This window comes from Sturnira hondurensis, unplaced genomic scaffold (assembly GCF_014824575.4).
Source record: "Sturnira hondurensis isolate 20B ecotype Veracruz unplaced genomic scaffold, ASM1482457v3 Scaffold0010128, whole genome shotgun sequence".
NCBI classification, from domain to species: domain Eukaryota; kingdom Metazoa; phylum Chordata; class Mammalia; order Chiroptera; family Phyllostomidae; genus Sturnira; species Sturnira hondurensis.
In genome coordinates, this window is record NW_028082759.1 from 21120912 (window position 1) to 21139682 (window position 18771).

An 18771-nucleotide genomic window follows, 5' to 3' on the forward strand; every position below is an offset into this window, starting at 1 on the left:
TACTGTTATTCATCATCAAAATGTTAGAGCAGACCCGTGACAGCAAATACATTTTTATGATAATGGAAGTTGCCAACAGGATTTGTTCAACACAGTGCACTCACAAAGGACACGGCCTAGTGACGTTACTTTTGTGTAAAATAAATTTTTAAAAATTATAGTAATTTAAAGAAGAGGATTTCTACTTTAAACACCTAGATCGCATATCCTGGAGAATATGTAAAAGTATTACTTTTGTCTATTAACTGACCAGGCTTCTCTTCATTTCCTTCATCCAATTTGAGGTCAACTCAAAAACTTTCAGGGAGACAAAGGCTTCTGTTTTTTAGCAATGTGTGAAGACATAAACCATATAAATTATAAATATAGCAAAATGATCGGCCTTCATTAGTGTGTCTTCATTCAAAGATAGGACTGAATAATTATAATAGAGGTCAGGGTCTCCATACAAAGTATATCCAGCATGGAGAAGAACTAGGTAGTGCCCGCAAGTCCACACGTTTGTGGATAAACAAGAAACTGAAAAATAACGTACTTGCCAGCAGAAAAATGAGCCCAATCTGTTGCACTATTTAACTCACAGTGTGGTCTAATAATCCAATGCTCTCCACACCCCAAAGGGGAGATATTCTTGTCCACACATCACAACATTTGTGATGCCATTTTCCCTTCTGGAATTCTTAGCCTCAGAACTTTATTGCTATCAACGTATTGCATTATGTGTGAAAGGAAAGGTAACAATCAGGGCAATATACGAATTAGGAGCATTATGTGTAACATCATGAATCTTTATTCCTAAGAAAATCAGAACATATTTTGGGAAAGGATCCTTGTCAATTGTTAAATTAAATCATTTTAAATTATAAGTCAATGCTATTTATTTCAATAATGTCCCCCAAATATCTGGAAATCCCTTGGAAATGAGCAAGGCTTCCGTGATGTTATTCATCTTGGAGCATGAAACCAAATGGGTCCTTGTAGAACTGACAGTCTCCAAGGAACTATTATTCATTATGTATTTATAGTTATTGGATTAAACTTTGTAATGTGCTATGTTCAATTAATAATAATACAGAGCAGGGTAAGCTATGAAAAACATTGTGCTTTTTAAAAAGCTCTAATATGGAAAAAGACAAGCCGTTTGTCCTAATGAATGCATCTAATTGGTGCACTTTATTATAAAACACTGTAGCAGCATTTTTCAAGAGGCAGTTCTATTTGTAACTGGCTGTCTTCAGCATGTCAGGGTGTAATAAATGTGCTGCCGACTAGAACTGCTGATTAGCATTTCTGGAATCCCAGGAAGTTCGCAAAAGCTGTTGGCCATTAGAGAAAGACCACTTTTAGCAGCCGTCTGAAAGGGAGACTCCATCCAATGACCTGTGGTCGTTATTCAGTGTAAGTAACTTCAGGAAGATTTTCTGTAATATATCTGAAGGTACATGTGATGAAAAAGGAAGCAAAAATGTTAATGAGAAAATTATGATGTATTGTTGTAGACTAATGATATCTCAATATTTCTCACCTGAGTATGTTTACAATGTGTAGTGCAAGGGGTGTATCTTCACTAATTGTATGAAACTATACATCTGTTTAATTTTATGTTTTTCAGCAGCTCAGAGTCAATGAATCAGAATCAGCACTGGTGAAAGAAAAATTAATAAGATTAGATTTCAGTAGCATTGTTAGTGATGACAAGCAAGGCCAAACTCTGTCTCATTGTTATGAGACAGAGTTTGAGTACCACACTAAAAGAAAAATGCTCTTCATTTTTTTCTAATTGACAATATAACAAAATGCAATCCTAGCACATTTTTGTCTCACTAGTTACAATATGTATTCTTTAGAATGTTAAAATAATAGCTTTAATAATCATTTTCAAGATATAAAATGTAAGCAAATTCACAAATTTCATATTGTTACATATTAATTTTCATGCTTTTGGGCCTATTAGTATATTGTTATTCTAAATCTCTATCAACTCTTGAAAAGTAAAGTCTTGCAAATATGAATTTCTGTATTTCTATTCTCAATTCAGATAAAAAATTTTCACATAAGGTATTTAAAAATGCAATCCTTGAATTTTTAAAACAAAGTAAACTTAAATATTTCTAAATTAAGGAATCAAATTACTCTTAATGCCAGTCTTCTGATTTAAAAACTATGATAAATTCAAAAGATCAATGATTCCAAGACCTGGTTCTTTGAAAAGATAAAGAAGATTCACAAACCTTTAAGCAGAGTCATGAAAAAAAAAAGAGTGGACCCAAATAAACAAAATCAAAGGTGAAAGAGGAGAAATAACACCAAACAACACCAAAGAAATACAAAGGCTTGTAAGAAAATATTATGAATAACTGTACGCCAACAAACCAGATGATTTAGACAAAATGGATAAATTCCTACAGACATACAGTCTTCCAAAACTAAATCAATAAGAAGTAGAGAATCTGAATAGACAGATCACACCTAGTAAAATTGAGGCAGTGATCAAAAAATTCCAGCAAACAAAAGCATTGCACCAGATGGCTTCTCGTGTGGATTTTACCAAACTTTCACAGAACTAACACCTTTCCATCTCAAATTATTGAGAACAATTCCAAGAGGAGAGAAAATCCCAAGCTCATTTTACAAGGCCAGCATTATCCTGATTCCAAAGCCAGATAAAGACACTATAGAGAAAGAAAATTCCAGACAAGTGCCCCTGATGAAACAAACACTAACGTCCCCAATAAAATATTAGCAAACTGAACACAATAATATAGCAAAAAGAGCATACATCATGATCAAGTGTGATTTGTTCTGGGAATGCAAGGTAAGTACAACATTTACAAATCAATAAATGTGATACCCCACATACTCAAAATAAAGGATAAAAACTACACAGCATATCAATAGATGCAGAAGGAACATTCGGTAAAACCCAGCATCCATTTCTAGTGAAAATTCTCACCCATGTGAGTACAGAGGGAACATACCTCAGCATAATAAAGGTCACATGTGCCATACTCGCTGCTAGCAGCATGCTCAGTGGACAAAAACCAAAAGTGTTCCCCTTGAAATTGGAAACAAGACAGGAATGCCAGTTTTAACAGCATATGTATTATATGATTTCAATTATAAGACCTTTTTATAATGAGCAAAGTCAGAGGAACAAAAAGGAGAATGGAGGTCATTAGGGCCTGGGGAGAGGAAAATGGAAGTATTATATAATAGGCATAGAGTTTTGTTGAGGATGATCCAAATGTTTTAGGGGGTAGACAGTGGTCATGGTTATACAAATTTGTAAATGTATTTAATGCTACTGATTGGTATGCTTGTTAATGGCTAAAATGATAGATATCACAGCATGTATATTTTACAGCAATAAAAAAAGTGCTGTCAGTTTTAGGACTCTGAGCAAGTGACTTATTTACTTATATAACTGCCTTGGTTTCCTACTGTTTTAGACTGTAAGAATCAACAACAAATGTAGTTATTATACATTATGTATGTATGTATATTAATATAAAATGTCATCACTGAACAATGATAAAGCAATGACTTTAGGGTACTCTGACTCTAGTAAGAGAAATTAGAAAAAGTTATTCAATCATTCTGATGTTTTCACTTGTGTCAATTATTTCCTAAATCCACTTGGAGACTACAGAAAGCTGGGTTTCTTCCGAATATGGATCTCCCCCCGACCATTCACACAGTCTGTGCCGAGCAGATCTCTGGGAAATAACTGTTCCCTGAGGTTCATCCACACACCCTCATTTTAGAGTCTTTTGTAAGAAATAAAGTCGGATGTCTTCTTCAGGGAAGTCAAGGCCTCTATTGCTTCTAAACACAAACACACTCAAACATTGTCATATGGGCTGTTTTGACTTCGAATCTTTTCTATGTCCTGCTACCCATGGGAGAAGGTTCCAAAAACTTTAGTGGTCCCCTCACAAAATGATAAGGTTCTGAAAAAGACAGGTGATACCTAAAGAGCACTCAGTCCCCCAGGACAGGAGGTAACTGCATGCCACCTCCTTCTCTGCTGAAAGTGTGACACTCGATAGCATCTTCCCACACTTTCAGAGGAAAACTCCTTGCTTGCACCGTACATTCACATACCATCATCCACCATTTAAAAAGAAAGACACCAGGTGGGGATCAGATTATTTTACGGTTCTTACTTGTTTTTGAACTTTCTAGAAAGAGAAATACATGCTGATGATACATCATGTATTTAAAAATAATATACTTGGATATATTGCAAAGCCTGCCATTCGAATCCTCTCACCACCTTTCAATATTCCATAATAATCATTAATATTTGTCATTTTATATTGACTCTAAACACATTTTATGGTTCAATCCATAAACTTTTTTTGCATGACTTCTTATATAGACTTATCCATGATTATCTCACCATGCCTCTTTCACTGTGTTCTTCACAGAAGTCAGTCAGATTTATCAAGTGTAGCCTTAATATCATCTAAACATTATTGCTCTAACTGCAAATATCCAGGGATGTCTTACAGTACAGACCCATTAGCGCTAACTGCTCATGAAACCCAGGGCCCTACAGAACCTAATGGACTTGCAAACGTCGTCTCTCAGGAGCTCGAAAGCTGAGACCACCAGCATGTTTCCTGTTCACTTGTTCCTCAGGCACAATCGGCTATTTTGTCTCCAAGGTCACAAACGTAGTGCTGCTGAGTTATTTACTCTTCATAAACCATCTCCTCCCACTCAGGAATATCCCATCATAACACGGATTATAATACCTGGAACCTTATAATAGACTTATTAAAACAGGTCATCACATTCTTATTATTGCTCAATATTGACATCAACAAAGTGAATGACAATGAAATAATTATGTTTCAGAATATGTAATAAAAATGCATAAAAGAACATAATAAAATGTTATTACACACCATAAGGAAAATAAAGTATTTTAGGAATGAAACAATTGGACCATTAAAAATGCTGTGAAAATGATGTCAAAGCCTTTTGTGGCCAAACACATTATCAGATGAAACCGTGACATAAAAACGCCACTGAAAATAAAACTAGTTCACTTCAAAATTAGAAACCGTATAAAAGTTCAGATAGCTGCAGAAAAATATATTTAAACTTCTGTCATACTCAGACACACACAAATGAATATTGTGAATTTTTCTTACATCAAATAGACTGCATTTAATGGTTCTGTTGATAAAGTAATCTGTATTAAGAAAGACAAACATGAGTTGGTTAGATGGGTAAATAATTTAAAATTGTGACACTTAGGAAGAAACTGGTGATGATAATATAGGGTGGGGCAAAAGTAGGTTTATAGTTGTTTCTATGGAAAATAATGTGATCACTAATAAATAATAATACAAGAGGAAACTCGACCTCACATACTCATAACTGTAAACCTACTTTTGCCCCACCCTGTGTTTTTGTAGGAAATGAAGATCTTATATGTCTGAACCACTTACCCTGACCCGTGACTGCAGGGGAGGATTGATGACAGTCTAGAGGAATGCCAGCCAGTCTGGATGAGCTGACACTTAACACCTGTCATCAAGCACGCACAGTGCAAAGTGGGGTGATGTGGAGTCACTAAGCAAGGTTCGACGAAAGGAAGCAGAAATGTAATATTCATAGAAAGTGATGTGGGTCTTATTATAAACCACTTTGTAAACCCTATGAAGAAGAGGAAAAAATGATTTTCCTCAACCTTTCTGAATTTTTAACTGAGACCCCTGTTAGACAAACTAATGAAAGAAAAACAGAAGTGTAGCACCATACGCCTCATGCATGTGTGGGAGATACCCAGGGAAAAATGAGTAACTCCCAAGCTGCCTTAGAGTTCAGATCAAATGCCATCATAATAGGAAAAAGGGGGAGGGTCTGTAAGTGTCTTAGGGGAGAGAAAACAATTTGAGGGAAGACGAATGGGCCCTGCGAAGAGTAGAGGGGTGGCATGGCAGCTGGTGACAGGCTTTTTCTGGGTGTGGCCTGTCCTTCGCTGTCACCTCTCTGGTCTTAGGAGGGAATCCACCCTGGTTGATGAAATGTCCAGAGAGAGGATCTTTGTCAGTTGAGATCCTTTGGTGGGATTTGTCTTTAGACACAATAAGGGGGGTTCAGAGACAATGAGGCCCATTAAAATGTTCAGTTTATTTGAGCACCTGTTACCACTTCCAGTTGGGAAGCACCTAAGAGCAGGTGGTTTGGCTCTCTACTGCAGGGTCCAGGGAAAAAGGCTTGCACAGAATAATAGCCTGAGAAGCAGAGCAAGAAGATTCGATTACTGTAGCCCAAGATGTCCCTTACTTGGTTAAAGCCTACCTGTCTGTTTGTGATTGGCTGTCCATATTGATTTCTTAGGGTTGTGGTATTTACGGGAATTCACTGTGGTTTAGGTTTCTGTTAGCTCTCCGTGTTGGCTGCCAGGGCCACAGATCCACCCTCTTGTTTGATTACTCTAACAAGAGAAAACATCCCTGTGTTTGCTGTTTTCAAGTGCCTATAGCTCCAAATCATCACTACAGCAAAACAGCATCTTTTGAAGGTGCTACATTATTTATCCTTTACTTTTAGAAGAAATCCCAGAATTCTACCACAAACCGTTCACTCCTTGCCCCACCCTCGCATCCTTAATCTTTCATTTTGTGTATCTCTTTGGAGCTCCTTTCTGTTGGCTAGATGGAGTGCTGCTGGAATCTTGAATTGTTGAATAAAGACAATGAGATCATTAGAATTGAGATGAATTTTGTTTTTTAACAAGGGAAAAGTACACTCAGAAGGCTGAAGGCATATATTATAATAGAAATTGTGTTATCAGTTCAGGACATGGCTTTACTGTGTTCAAGTAATATTTATTCTGAAAAAAGTATTGTGGAAAAAATCTAATTTTAGAGCAGTCTTGGCAGTATAACACAGTATATTTTATGGACTAGCAAGGGAACAGTATCAAAGGTTTTGAGACGTCCTGATAGAAAGACATCAAACTCCATTAGGCTACCATTTCCCATTTTACCATTTCATTGTAACAACTACTAATATTTCACATAACACACTTATTTTACTTTTTTACACCACTGACTCACTGTTTTAGGGTAACTGTTCATCCGATAGAGGCAGAAGGTCACTGACTTTTTAAAACCAGCTTGCACTGATCATAAGAAAGACTAATCTACTTGCATTTATTATCACAATAAAACCTATTGGATTTTCTTGGAATTCATTTTGTCATCTTGCTTTGTTCATTTTGAACAACACTTGAGCTTTTGTATAACAATAATCTGTAAAGAGTTTAAAGCTTATATTCTTAAATCTCCCCCGATTTTGATTTGATATAAATTAGGGCCAAATTTTTAACTTTATGTTTTTGAAAGCTTTTCAGCTAATTCTGATATGGGGTCAGATTGAAGGACCATTGCTTATTTCTGGCTTCATGGGTTCCCATGGGAAATACCACATGCTTTTGTAAGAATGTGCATGGAGCTTGTTATTTAGAAATCACAAAAACCTGTGTTAAAAATTAACTACCCATTTATAATACCTTAGCTTTGGTAAAATATATGAAAAGATAATAAGGTACCATTCATTACCAAAGTTAAAATTCCACTCTTAGAAGATTATACATCCAGAGTCCCGAGACCGCTATAAATCATTATTTCACTTCCCATCACACTGTCCATCCATCAGTCATTACACATTTTCTCTCACCTGCTCCTCCAGGGTTCAGGCTCTCTCAGAACTTTTCTTCTCCTGAAGTCTGGGCTGAACCGCATGGAAAGGATTTTTACACCCATGCAGGGGCCTTGGAGCAAACAACACCGAGAAGGAAAAACAAGCACAACATTTTATTGTTATCCTATGTTGTACAGTATGAAATTCATGTGTTTGTCACTCTTCCATTGTTCCAAAGACCTCCTTGTAGGTGGAAATGAGTTGAAAGAAAAACAGTAGAAAGCGTCTTCTTTTTTGCCTCCATGCTTCTTAGTTTTAGTTTACACATGTCCAATATGTTTGGTTTCCTCTGTGCTCTTCTTATTCTACATTAGACAATGAGAATGCACACATCCTGAATTTCACTTTGAATCAAGAACTTATATATATAAATACATAATAATAAATAAATAAATATATATATTGTCAAGAGTTAAGATTGATTTTATTTAAAGGGCATACATTTCATAAAGTAGTCATCTGATTAGGTTCAATAACTTATGTGAATAGCAGTAAAAAAAAAAACAAGTTTTGGACTCAAAGAAGAATTAAAACACATTCTTAATGTGGTAAATAAGGTGACTGAATGTGACAAAGTCACACCAATGAGACTTTCCTTGCCACATTTGAAGGAGTCTTCCCATTAGAAAAGAGTTGCCCAGAATAGATCTGGATGAGGAGAGGTAATGTGGAAAATCAATGACGGCATTACATGTAGCAGATACACTCATCAGCGCGGATGGGAAATGGAGAGCATAGGCTGACTGTGTCCTGGCCACACAGAACGCCACCGCTGCAAACTGATCAATGCTACTCCATTTGCAGGACACATAGGGAAAGACAGAAACCAATTTAGGAAAAAAAAACTTCGTCCAGCTATTCGCACACTGGAATGTGGCCAGTGTCAGCTGATCTATGGCCAATAGGAATGTAGGCCATGAGCCAAGTGGCATACAAGCAGAAGGCTCTCTTTCACTTAAGCAATTTTAGATAAACTTTTTGTTCTTCCATTGAGGCCATGGGCGAATTTAACCCATCTCATGTTTATAAAAAGAGAAGAAAGTATTTATCAATATTAGGAGATGTTATTCTAGGAAAATAGTACTGGTCTCCACTCTGAAATTCAGGGGTAAAATGCACAGAAGAAATTTAAGAGGGAGAAAAATGCAAGAAACAAATTGTGACATTTAAAATGCAAAATCATGAATTATGATCTTCTTAATCAGTAATTCTAATAAATATTCATCATCTAATTATTAAACTTTTTCAAGTGTTAATATTTTTCTTTAAAAAAATCTGAGAAACTCAGTTTTGGTTGCAATAGCTTTTAATCAGATGAATAAAGTTTTACCATTTTTAACTTATTTGATATTAAAGGTATAGTGTCTTGCTGAAATAAGAAGGATACTTTTGTATTTGACATGTTTAATATAGTTAATATTTATAAGTAATTAGTTGCCCCTCAATATATATGTTTTTCTATAATGTATTATAAAAAGTTCTCATGTGGAATGATACCACTAATCTATATTTAACGTCAAATATATATGGTATTAACTGGTTTTGCTTTTTTGTAATCATTTTCTAAAGAAAATGGCAAATAGCATAATTTTGCCTTACATTACCTAATTGTATGTGTACATAAACTTTTAGTTTGCAGTGCTTCGGTCAGTGCTGCTTGTGGAGTGAAAATCTGCATTGAACGTTGGTGATAACACAGTGAACAAACAGAAAAGGCTCGGCCTCACTGTCTCTGTATCCGTGGATGCATTCGACTTCACCGGTACACGTTTCAGCAAGCCAGCTTACCTGTAAGTTAGCATCTTACAAATAAGTATTCATTAAAAAGATGGTATTGGATAGCCCTGGCTGGTGTAGCTCAGTGGATTTTGAGTTCAGGCCTACGGACCAGAGGACCACAGTTGATTGATTCCCAGTCAGGGCACCTAGCTGGGTTGCAGGCCAGTTCCCAGCAGCGGACACACGAGATGCAACCATACATTGATATTTCTCTCCCTCTCTCCTTCCCTTCCCCTCTAAAGATAAATTAGAGGGGAATTTTTAAAGATTTTTAAAACAATTTTTAAAAATCTTCAAAACAATGTAAAATCTTTTTTTAAAAAGACAGTATTGGATAGATTTTGCAGAGATAGGTTAACATTTTCTCATCCATGTTTACATATCTAGTTGGTTGATTTGCTTTCTACTCAGAAGCACCATGAGAAAAGAAATGTAGCATTTTATTGTGTTACTACAAATAGATTGATATAATGCCAAATTATCATAGCTGACCCAGGTGATCATACCCGGCACCAAACTTTACCAGTGATTCAAATGATACCACAAGCTCTGGAGCAAGAAAAAGAGTGTTTTTTAAGAATCAGAAACCCATTCAATTCTTTCTGAAAAAAACGTCTCTTTCACATTATTGTACCTTTAGTTTTGTTGGTGAACGAGAGTGCTATTTAAGTTGTTTAACTTCTTCGTTCTTACTTTCTTAAGCACTCAGAGAAGAGAAATGCTTAGGTGATTAAGCTTCATTTTCCAGCCAGCCACAACCCACAAATCTATAAATTCCAGGTTGATTTACAGGTATATCCGTAAAGAAACAAGACTTTACTAATTTTAAGCCAATAAATTTACAAGGACATCTGAGGTGGATCAGTAATGTATTAAGAAAGAGAGTTTTGGGTTCACAGTCATAGAACATATGGGTTATAGGCCTAACCATTAACTTGGATAGCTTGATTAATAAATCTGATTAAGTACATTTAGTCTTATTAATAACCTTAAGTAGTCTACTTGCCTGCTCAGAGTTGATATTTAAAATAAATTATATAAAACCTATTATGTACTTACCATGATACCCATCACATAGTATGCTCTAAATAATGTTAGGTGTATTCTAAAGTGAATGATAATACAATATGGTTTCAGAGATTTTGAAAGTATTGAAAAATATTTATTTTGTGGCAGTTAAAGTAAAAGTCAATGTTACAAATAGGTTTACCTAGCATTCACTGTGAAAAAAATATTTTTACAAATAAGGGACATAGAAAAATTGAAGTGCTAAGACTCTGGGTATCATGGTTCAGGGGAGGGCAGAGGAAAGGTCAGTATGTGACGCACAGAGGACTTTTCGGGGGGTAACACTATTCTGTAATGTTGGACACACGACATTATGTGCACAGCGCTACCCACAGAACTGTAATGTTCTATGGTAGACACATGACATTATGCACACAGCGCTACCCACAGAACTGTACAACTCAAAGCATGAACTCCAATGTAAACCAGGGACTTTAGTTAATAACAGTGTATTGTTATTGATTTGTCAATTGTCACCAATATGCTTCCCTAACATAAGATGGTGATAACAGAAAACCGTGTGTGCAGTATAGGAGAAGGATGTATGGAAACTGTCTGTAATTTCTGCTGCATTTCTGTAAATCTACAGCTGCCATAAAACAAAGTCTACTATACTTTTTTAAAGAGAATAATAGGTTTGGTAGAGTTGGGATACCATTGTTTTTAGAGTTGAGTTGTATTTTTTCACTCCTTTTTCAGCAGGCCACATTGACTCTTCAGTGACAAAGGAATCATTCATTTCTCAGCTGTTTTTTATCTCACATACATTTATTCTTCTAAAAGTGCCTTTGTTTTTTTACAAAGTATTTTCAAAGACTTTACTCATGTTGGCCTATAGACCTCATTCTGTATTCATATATTCTTATGGCTCTGATACCATCTGATCCATATTATAATTTATTTTGTGTATATTCTTTTGTATAAGCTGCCCTTTGTAGAAGTATAATATACTTCTTTAGATAGATAAAGAGGGAAGCAGTGAGATTTCTATAACTGGTTAACAAAGTATTCTACAAATTGGGATTTCTGGGTTAGCTGTACATGGTTACTATCTAATGAGGCCATGAACTTCTACAGTTACATGCTCCAATAAAAAAATTATCTGCCCCACAGATATACAAAATCTCCAAGTCCCAATGTAACTAAATAGGTCTGTGAACTTTAATCATTAAGAAATAGTGATTTGAGCTAAACATATGCTCTATACAATCCCTGCATGGATTTCACCCATCTTCTGTCATTATTTCCAATTTTCAAATAATTTTTCTGACACCTGTAAATCTGAATTAAAAAAGTCTTTAGGCAATGAATTGAAAATATGGGTATTTATAAGGGTATAAAGTGCATGCTTTATTCAATGTTAACATTATATCTTGGTTAATTGTATTACTGATTCAGTGTTTGCTTGGTTTAAGCAAGTTAGATATTCACTATTTTTGTTACTAGTAATAGTATCATTATCATTTGGTTAGTGCTTGGCTAGCAAAGTTAAAAGATAATGAAAAATGTAAATTGACTTTTTATCTCACATAGCTCATTAAAAATCCCAATCTCATTGTTTTCACTACTCCTTTTTTCATAATAAGTATATAATTAGTCCTTCATTTGAGAAAAAACTCTTTATGGGTGAAAACAATCAAAGAGTTTATAACTATCATAGAAGTAAAATCTTTGAAATGACCTTCTGCTACCTTAGAAAGTGTGCCCACGCTGGGCTTTCTTGCTGTGTATTCCCATAGTCACTCAGGCTTGTTTGATTTAAAATTAAAATTAGTCTTGAAGAGAATTATTCTTTGAGAACTATTATAAGAAAATTCCATTCACCTCACCTCCAACTCTCAGACTGTACTACTTGAATTACCTCGAGACTTCATGTAAATTCATATTTGTAGATATCTCTATATGGATAATACAGTCAGTTTCAAAAATAAGGAGAGTCAGTGAATTGGCCTATAACTTTTGTGAGCTAGGCCTTCTCCAGAAAAACAATTTCAAATAGATTTTGGCAAATACAAATAAACTCTATTGGAAACTAACATGTTCAAAATGTAATAAAACATGGTCTTAAAATTAAGATGGTAATCTGGATTTGTGGGTAGCAAATAGTTGTAAAATGAAAAAGTATTTCCCACTGAACAGGCAAGAAAGACATTTTTCTTCAATTTGTTAGAAGAAATCTTTTCAATAGAAAAATTCCAGTTTTAGTTGAAGATTCATGTGTATTCAATATTTTCTTTCATCTCAAAATTTGAATATAATTAACATTACCATGGAAAAAATGGTCAACATCATTGCTTAGACTAAAATTAGTATTTTGAATAAAGAGTTTGATATTATAAAAAAATTGAATTCAAATTTCAATTATACCACAGGTTAGTCATGTAATCCTGATTAGATATATTTGAAAAGTACTTTAAAGCTAAGAAAGGGGGGGTGTTCTTACTATTTTTGTGTGTTTTTAACATTTTAAAAATTATCATTAAGTAATAAAATTAAAACCAAAGAACAGTTCGCCTAGTTAGTCATTGAAAGGAATTTCCAATTTGGCCTTTTTTTTTTCCATTTAGGATAAGACTTATGTGCAGATGTTCGCTATCCTAAAAAATAATTTCAAAAGAGGGATATTATAATAAATTTTACAAAAAACTAGTCAAAATGAGAACATGTGTGAACTGTGATGAGCTTTATGGTATTTGATTAACTATTTTAAGCACTCAGACTCAAAGACAACACAGGGATTAATTACTAGTCTGAGATACCCATGGGTTTTAATACTGAATTTGGGAAGCTTTATCTTAGCATCTAGCTGTTTTTTTCCCCCCTCAGCAACAGTGATAATAAGTTAAGGCCTGTTCTGCTTTTATTTTATATGTAAGGTGAAAGAAAAAATATAATAATGTATAATCAGAAGAGTAATAGTAAGATGCAAAACAAACATTATTTTTTAAATTCCTGGATTTGAAGAAAATTGCTGATTGCTTTTTATTCTAATTCTTTCTTAGTCTGTATATGCTTACATGTTTTAAATTTAAGCCAAAATCTTTTAAATAAAATTAACTCAATTTGAAAGAATTGTAAGCAAGATTTAAAGAATTATAATAAATCTCATTTAAAATAAGAAGTTGTTATAGTTTATCACCTATGGCAGTTCAGCATTTGAAATATTGAAGCATTTTATTTTTTAAGTAGCAAAATAAATTCAATACTTTAAAATATTTGTCAGTATTCTAGTATTCTTGTATTTTGAAGTAGAATAGAACTGAAATTTAATTTAAACATTAGAATATGATAGCATTTAGCATTATTAACTTTAATAAATTAATAATTAGAGAGAGGACATGTTTTGAAAGAGACACTACTAATTTCAATTTTATAAAATTTAATATTATCTAAGTCTATGAATAATTCATTTATGCATGCTAAATGCATGATATTAGACAAAGATTTTTTCCTTTAACATAAGAGTGGTGAATGATTATACTCAAGTACTCATGATTTTTAACAGTTTACTTTCTAAAGGTCTTGAAATAATTTTCTTCCAACTGTAATTCAAAACTCGGTATGCTTTGGGTTATATTTTTGCATTATGATACTATCCAAAATTTGATCATTTCTGTGGACCACAGTAATTCTTCCTTTAGAAAATAAGTAGGCCTTCAGCTTAATAAAAATCATAATTCTAGTAATTTATTTTCCATTATTTTTACTCATAGTTGAAATGCTAAATCATTTTAAATGTTTTAATTTTAACTTGTCATTGATTTGTTTTGTAAGTTCCATGACAGATTTGACCTAAGAAGCCAATTTGCTGAATGCACTGACAAATTTAGCTGAGAGGTTAAATATTCAATAAAAACTCTATAAAGTTCCTTCTTCAAATGAAGAATCTTTTGGGAGAGAACAGCTTCTACACCACTGTGGAGACAATTTAGCATTTGATGAAATTGTAGTTAATCTGCTTTGGATAGCCTACATGTTCACATTGTCTTGCTGAAAATCATTTAAAATTTTTGAAAATACAAAATACCTAAAATAATGAATTAACATTTCTTTGCACATTTTATTGAGCTAGAAACAAATTAATAAACAACACAATAGAATTATACTTCTAAATTAATTTATAAGGACAGTATTTGCATACCCTCATTCTTAATATTATGTGTTTCTTTTCTCATTGGATAAGGAAACTTACAGCTACTCATTGCCATAGTTGCCCCTTACCAAGAGATTAAGTAAAGAAATAAAAGAAAAATTGCAAAAACCTTGATATGAAATATTTTTCCTCAAAAATGATTATATGGTAAACTTTTAAAGAACATAGAGTCAGATTATTTTCATTTCTATATTTAAATTGAAAGTAAAGATTATTAAAAATATGTATGTCTTTTCACTTGCATTATTTACAGAGTGGTATTAGAGAATTGAGCAAAATGACATTCTCTGATTAATTTTAGGATCCCTATGATTTTTTGCATTGCATGGATAGAACGAGAATTAAGAAAAGAAGGAAGACAACTTCTGAGATTTGTAACAACCTCACTGCAAAAATATGACTCGCACAATGTGCCTGGGGATAAGTTTTGAAATAAGAGCAGAATGTTTGGATGCAAAGATGAGAGGTGAAGGGAATGCCTTAACATTTGTTGGAATAAAGAAAATATTGACTAAGCTGTGGAAGACAGTCAGAGAAGGGAATTTTTTGTTTGTCTGTAGAGAGAGAAATCAGGAGTTTGGTTTTTGACAGGTTTCATAGGCCCATTAAAAAACTAAGTGGGTAGTTAACTGATTATATGATTTTTGAAGTCAGCATAGAGGTTCAGAGAAAAATACAAATGAAGGGATCATTAGCATGGAGACAGTATTTACCTTCAGGACACTGGGAATGATGACCAAGAAGGAAAACATATATTGAAAGGTAGGTGGTGCGAGACCTGAGGTTTTAGGCACACCAGTTCTAAATTGTGGGACTTGGGGAAAAAGCATCCTAGGACCCTGAGATATAGCAGCAAATGATGCACCAGAAAAAATTTTTATGTCAAGTGAAGAAATTTTTCAAGGAAAGATACAAGACACAATAGTGTCAAATGCTGCTAATAGGTCAAGAAAGATGAGGTCTGAGATTGGATTTAGCAGGGAGGTAATTCATGAACTTGACAATGGAGGTTGTAGTGGATTTATGGCAAAAGCCATACGGAAATATTTTCAAAGAAAACAGAAGAGGCATTTGAAATAGTGACGAGGAGAAAAAAAGCTTTCAAACAGTTGAGCTAAAAAGGAAAAGAGAGAAATGCAGCAATAACAGTTGGAAAAACAGAGGGTCAAGAGTTGTTTTAAGGAACAGGAAATAATGTCTGTTTGTGTGCTAATGGGAAAGTCTCAGTGGAGGGAATATTTAGAACCTGGCATATCTGCTAAGTTCATAAGTCATAAAATAAACAAGTTGATGCATAGCTTTAAAAATAATATTAAGTAATAATTCTTGGAAAGCTGGATAAAGTAAGATAAGATGTGAGGGTGTGGCTCAGAGGAAGGGCGTGTGTGTGTCTGCCTGCCTGGGCTCGTATGTCTGTGTACTTAGGGAGGTCATGAAAAGCTTCTTCTCCAGATCTGTGGTCTTTCGCTTTGTCTTTAGAATCACATACCTGCATCCTTTCTGGCTGCTAGAAATTAAGATTCATTTCAGCAACTTCTATCTGAGAGACCCCTGAACACTCTCCCACCATTCTCCCCACTTATACGCACAAGGAGTCAATCTGCTCACCCATTGTAGTTCTCTCTTAAAGAGGTGTATACATACACTCCCTTTCTACAAAGACTCATTTTCTGCAGGGGAAAACATGCAGTGATTTCTGTGGACATGAACTTGGCCTCCTCCTATAGCTTTCATTCAGTAACTTGAATGGAACTTCTGCCACCTCCTTGTCAGGGGGAGGCATCCTTGGTAATTCCAGGCTGACTTTCAGCTCATGCGTGCATCCTTATGAACTACTCTGGTTAAGAAAAGGGAAGTGCAAATGCACACAGGTGTAAACTCTGCCAGAATACCCCCTCTGGTAGTTTTCTCACCGTACTCGTCTGCCAAGTGCCGGGCAAGTTTATTTGGCACCAATTACAAGATATCTTGATTTCAGAAAAATAGAAAGTGAGAAATGTGCTACTGAGACGTTGGCGACACATTCTGTGGAGTCACAACTTTCATATGATATCCTCAGAATGAATTTAGAATTGTGGAATTAGGCCATGCAGGAAATTGAATGAGGGAGAATAACAGAAAGTGTAACCTTGATTAGCATGTTCACTCTTCCCACCCCTTCAGGGAAAGTTGCACTGTTATCTGTCCATCTATTCAAGCCAGAAAGCTGGGTATCCTCAAACTCCTGCTGTCTTCTATGTCTCATCTCCCACACCGAATCCGTCACCAGGTTGCATCTGGCCTGGCTCCTAAACATGATTCACACAGGTTTATTTTGTTTCCATTTCCACTGACAGCCTTCAGTCCACGGCGCCCGTGTCTGTGGCTGAAAATGTCCTAATGGTCTCCAAGTAGTGTCTCTGCTTCCATTTGTATTTGCAGATTGAATCCATTTTCCACACGGTGGCCAAAATGTCCTTTTTCAAGTACAAATCTGATCCTGTCCCATTTCTGGTAAACCATAGAACTGGCTCCCCAATGTTTCCAGAATGAAACTCTCCATGGCTTACTAGGCTTGTCATGGCTTGGGTCCTGTTGATCTCGCCATAGTCAACTCTTAGCACTCCTCTTCCCAAACTCAGTGGGACAGTGAGCTAAACTCCCCTCCGGGAAATTTCACATGTTTGTTCCTTCTGCGTGACATGCTCTCTGCCTTCTTACTCTGTAAGCCTCATAGGTGCCTTTTAACCCCCAGGGTGCATGCCATTGCTTCAGGAAAGTCTCCCTGACCCTCCAGAATGTGTTCCCATTTATGGCTGGGTGGTAACATTCATCATCCTGTACTGGGATCGCTGGTGTCACGAGTCCATTTGTATTTGTAGGCACATCAGTGTCTCAGATAGAAAGCCTTGAAAAGACATTTTACAGTTCTTAGTTTATTTAAAATCCTCCGCATTTCAGCGTCATTCGATGGGGCATATAATCACCCATTTTCAAGTCTTCATCAATGCCTTTCTTCTGTACCTCCTCTACACATTTTAAGAAACCCTGCATTTCTTCTAGATATACTTCATTACGGGACTTTTATATTAGCATGTGAATTCTATTGTAGGATGCCTTCTACTTTTTAGGGTTGCATACCTATAATTTGGATGATGACAGAGTGTGGCTAAAATTTATTAAGTAAACAAATTTTATCATCAGTATGAATTATACATAACTTATTAATATTATATGTAGTCTATTGACACATAAATACACCTATCTGAAATTGTCACACTATATTTGCTGTTTAATTTTTTTCTTTTAAATAAATGTATTGGGGGTGACATTGATTAAAAACATCATACAGGTTTCAGGTGCACAATTCTACAACACATTATCTACACTGTATTTTGTGTTCATCACTCCAAGTCATGTCTCCCTCTCTGTTCATTACCACTTACCATCCCGATACTCTCCTCGACCATCCCTCACCCCTCTGTTCCCCAGCAATCACCACACTGTTGTCCATGTCCGTGAGTTTTTTCTCTTTTTTTATGCCTCTATCATTGAATTCCTTAACCATGAATTAGAAGCTACATGATTATCCACAATAACAACAGTCTCTATGTTATTATGGGTGAAAAGTAACAGGAATTTCAAAATTTACAAATATGCTTATAATAATTTTGAAAACAGAGTAACACACAGACATTCTCCCCCTGAAATTGGCTTACCAATGTTTGTATTCTTTATACTAAAAAATAAATTAATAATATTTCTTAAAATTTAAACTATATTCTGCGGCTAACCATGTTGCTGTGTATAAAAATGAGCCTCGATGACACTGGATCAAATTGGCTTAAATTAAAAATGAAGTTTACTTTGCAGGAAAGCATTCTTTATCAAAAGCTGGAATTTCAATGATTTACATAAAATGAACCAGAATAACATGAACAAAACACTTTTATGTACTTTGAGTATTTTCTTGATAAAATGTTATGTGTTAAATAAGTATAACTTTTGAAAATGTAACCTTCAGCCTTTGGCCCACTGCATTGAGTTGAATAATTTTCTGCAATAAC